This window comes from Pteropus vampyrus, unplaced genomic scaffold (genome assembly GCF_000151845.1).
Source record: "Pteropus vampyrus isolate Shadow unplaced genomic scaffold, Pvam_2.0 Scaffold534, whole genome shotgun sequence".
In the NCBI taxonomy this organism is placed as follows: domain Eukaryota; kingdom Metazoa; phylum Chordata; class Mammalia; order Chiroptera; family Pteropodidae; genus Pteropus; species Pteropus vampyrus.
The window spans coordinates 303,941-308,517 of record NW_011889315.1 but is presented as its reverse complement, the minus strand read 5'-3'; the positions used below and the strand labels follow the sequence as shown (position 1 = coordinate 308,517).

Genomic DNA, 4,577 nt, shown 5'->3' with positions numbered 1-4,577 from the left:
GTGACCCCCGAGAACTCACACATAGGGCACAAAGTCCCTACTTTAGATAGATAGAGACTTGAGGTTTTTTTCATTTGGTTCCTCCAAGACTCCATTTTTCTGCATCCCAAGATTCCAGAACTTTGCCAGGGCCTTTCTTCTCTTGAGAAATGCCTCCTACAGAGGTGGGGGGTGGGGGGCTCCACCGTGTTCTTGTCCAAGCTCTGAAGGTTGAGCTGCTCTCTAGTCTGCTACCGTACCCCAGAATGTGACAGGTAGTAGAGTCTAGATGGCAAGGATACATCCAGATCCTACCCAGATGATAGCATCAGAAGAATAGAGGACATATTAAAGTGCTCTCCTCAAACTGATATATATATTTAATGCAATCTAAATAACAATTCTAACATATATCTTTAGAGACCTGGACAAGCTGATTATAATATATAAAGAAAGGGAAAGGGTGAAGAATAGCCAAGACTCTCTTAAGAACTGGTAGGAACAATTGCCCTGCTAAATATCAGAACTTATTACTAAAATTACAGGAATCAAGATTATGTAGTACCGGTGCAGGCAAGAACAAATAGACAACTGGCCTGGAAAACAGTCCAGACGGAGACACACATAAGGGGACACTTACCTTAGGATGAGAGTAGCATAGTAGAGCAGTGGAGATAGGACTATCTTTTCAATACGTTGGTTCTGGGTCCATTAGATACTCACGTGAACAAAACTTCAGCTAGATACCTACCTCACACTAAACTCAAAAATCCATTTCAAATTTCCAGTCAAGACAGCAGAGTAGGTAAACATTGTGCTTGCTTCCTTTCAAACCACATCAGAATTACAACTAAATTACAGAATACCCATCATTGGGAGTCGCCTGAAGTCTAGCTGAACAGAAGTCCTACAACTAGGGACACACAGAGAAGGCCACTTTAAGACTGGTAGGAAGGGCAGAGATGCAAAATGGGCTGGTCCTACTTGCAAATTGAGAGAAATATCTTGACTACCGAGGTTCCCTCTGAAAATGAGGAATCTGGCCCCACACTGGACTCCCCAGTCAAAAATTCCAGTGCCAAAAAGAGAAGTCACCACAACATCTGCTGTGAAAAACAGTGGAAAGTATGGCTGAGTGAGACAAAGGGCCTCTATAGTAGCAGACACTCTTCTTAAAGCGCCTGCATGCATGGACTTACTTCATCTCCCTTGCATTACGTTCTAGGCTGGTATTTGAGCATTGAGTGTAGAATACACACAGTGGAGACAAACTTTGTAAGACAGAGCTCCCTTCCTGGATTCCAGCCTCTGCAGGCATCACCACAGGGATAAGGACCAGTCTGATGGGAGCAACTCAGTCTCATTTCAGCCCCTCAGCCCTTCCTGTGACCATGACCCTGCAGGACCTGAGTGGTACCCTGGGATTCTCACAGAGATGCTCAGCCTGGGCAGCTCTTCCTCAGACCTCTGTTCCAGGGCTCCTAACTCCAGAGACCTAGGAGAGCCTCTGCAAGCTTGGATTTGGGCTCCTGGGCAGGGCCAACTGGGAGCAATGATTTCCACAGGGCAAAGTCACAAGATCACCTGAGCTGGTAACCAGTGAGGGGACAGCCCAAGAGCCACAGCTGGGCAAGAGCAGAGCCTGGCCCTTTACCTGAGACTGTACGTGGAGAGCACGGATGAACAAAATCTCGGAACCACCAGCCAACTTCCCTGGGGCACTTGGTAGACTCCAGAGGAAGGTCAGTGTCCCCAGGGAGCAACAGAGGATAGAAAAGTTTCTGACAGTCCCTTGTCCACCAGGGATGAGCTCAGGGAGGCAAATAATGATATTGGGGCAGCTCCTCCATACTAAGCTTTAGGTCAAGTGTTTGGGGATGTTTTAAGGTTAATTTACAGATAATACAGTAATCCAGAGTTCATACACCATTTACTCGATTTTATTCAAGGTGAACGGAGGCACAGAGAGATACGGTCACTGAACCAGGGTCACATGGACCATGAGCAGCGAGCGGCTCAGAATCGTTGGAGGTCAGTTTGCATCCAAAGCCTCATCCTCTCCTCCATCCTGTAGGTCTTATTAGGTGTGTGTGGACCCTGAGACCAGCCATTGGTTTGGAACCTTTCTTCTGAGACACCCCCAGCTCAGAGGGAGAGATTCTGGTCTGGGGAGTGAAAGCAAATGGAGGATTATTCTGTGTTTACCCTGAAATCAAATTACCTGAAATCACAATCAGAGTCAGTGCTGGGAACGCCCAGGCCATCCTGTCAGGTGGCCCATCCACACCTCCCTTCACTGGACTCGAAATCACTTATTTGTTTCCTGATATGTTGGTGTCACTCCCGCTGGTTACGAAGGAAAGGACGTTCCTGCTCACTCCCCACTCCACACCTGCAACCAGCTCAGGGCCCAACATGTGGCACACACTCAAGTGTTCTGATGAAGGAGGAAGGAATTATGGGGAACGCATGAATGAAATGAATGAACGAGTGAATGATTCATAATCTCTGCAGAGATGAGCACCTGGATGCAGAGTCCTAAGAGGTTCTGCTACCCCTGTGCCCTGTCCCTCCAGGGGCTGAGACCCACATTCCATCCCTCTGACCACCTGCCCCTAAGCACCCCCAGCAGCCAGTCTCATGGTGACTATGGGGCTGCTCGAACATGGGAGGAGCGGTTTTCTGTCCTCGCTGGTCCTGCTCTGGGGCAGCCGTGGGGCCTCTGAGTCACCTGTAACCCCCACCGCTCACTGCCATGGACAGTTCTGGCTCTCTGCTCCTCCCATGTCCCTCACCTGCCTCCTCCTTCACTCCAGCCACACTGCCCTGCTCTGCTCTGCTTCCTCCTCCCGGAAGCCTCCTTGGATTCTCCCACTAACCCCTGTGGACAGGCCCACCTTCCCAGGCAAGAGGAAAGGACACAGAAGTCAGCCAGAGCAGCAACCCTGGGCTCCATCATGAGCCAGTGTCCCAGGTCACCAGGAGAACGAGCTTCCGCTGTGCCCCATCCAGGGCTCCCTCCCTCCCTGATGCCAACAAGAGGAACAGGCCACATGACAGGGACTAGGACCCCTTGATCTGCTCTCTCCATGACTCAACCAGGGAGTCAGAGGCAGAAGGGACAGGTCTCAGTCCTAAAAAGCTCTCGGGCTCACTTCACCCCTGACTCGTGACTCACATTCTCACCCTTGGGAGGCTCCTGTTCCTCCTAATGACTCCCAAAAACGACCCTAGGTGGGGCCGGTGAACCTGTGCTGTGTGACAGATTTGTTCACTATTTCGCACCCTGTGTCCTCACGGTGGCACCTTTACCATAGGGTGGGGTCCCCTCTGACACTGAAATCACCAGCCAATGTCCTTATGCTCAGACGCTGTCCAAGTTGGATGACTTTCCTCAAACTCTACTTCTGTAGAGTTAGAAAAATAAGAATGCATGCCCCATACCCAAACAGAGGCTCCTCCCCACTTGCCTGACTGTCACTAGAAACTGACAACAGGGACCTGCTTCCTAAATCTACTAACACACATATCATTTCTCACTCGGTATCGTGCCTCCCTTTATACAGCAGACACACCTAGACTTCCCCTCCGATCACGCCTGTCCTCTTAACAGGCTTACACTCTCTCTCGCCGGGGAGTCACTGCTTTCAAACCCAAGGTGGCATCTTCCCTTGATCACAGTGTGACCTTGGATGGACTGCAGAACCTGGTCTATGACCTTCAGAGCTCTCTAGAGAGAGAGTCCTCCAGAAACTGGTCTTAGCTCTTTGCGGCATTAATAATGTTCTTCACATTTTCTTTCACAGTTTAACTTGTACTCAAATCTCTTTCATAACTGTCATTATGAATAGTTCGCGAGGGTCAGATTCCCACCACAGCCCCTTCACATTGGTCACCCCACCTGCATCAGAAAACATCTACATATATGTCAGAAAAGGTCACCGTGGACCTCACTACCCTCTGCAGTGGGACGGGGGACATTAAGGACCAAGGGCAGAGAGGGTGGTTCTGCTCCAAAGACAGCCAGCCCCAGCCATCCCCCCACTCTCTCCCCATCATTTCCAGCACTGACTCTGTTCCACCCTTTCTGGGGTCACCGTTTCATGTCAGTCACCTGAACAACCTGTCCCACGAGAGACATTGCCATCTGAGTCCTGAGCTGACCTCCAGGCTTGCTCCTGGTCGCCGGGTGTCATTTCTGCTCAAACCCCAAGTCCCAGGCCAGGCAGTCAGCTGGTCAGTGAAGAACCAGGAGAGGTGAGGGGTGAGTTGGGTCTCTGATTCAGGTCCTGTGTCTTTCCATGAACCAATGATGCAAATCTATTGACACTTGAGAAAGTCTGTGCCTTCTCCCAGACATACAGCTGGCAGCCATATGTTCTCTGAGAGCTCAGATCTTCATGCATTGGTCATGTGAAATGCAGACCTGCCTTATTTGTTGAAGGACTTGGGCTGGCTGAGAGGTGAGAGATGCCAACCCAACTCTGATTAAGATGCCTCGGGAGGAATCAAAGGTCCCACACAGGGCATTGTTCTCTCTGTTATCTGCACAGCGGAGCTACCCTCACCCAACATCACAAGCAACAACTCCAACCCTG

The 4,577-nt window shown here is 50.2% G+C and overlaps 1 long non-coding RNA gene across 1 annotated transcript in view; it reads left to right on the top strand.

Annotated features, from left to right (window-relative positions):
- The window catches only part of LOC111733162, a 6,436-nt gene extending 5,514 nt beyond the window's left edge, over positions 1 to 922 (top strand). The window contains exon 3 of the long non-coding RNA XR_002777861.1: positions 777 to 922. This is a non-coding gene — a long non-coding RNA (uncharacterized LOC111733162). The remainder of the gene's footprint in view (positions 1 to 776) is intronic.
- The last annotated feature ends 3,655 nt before the right edge of the window (positions 923 to 4,577 follow it).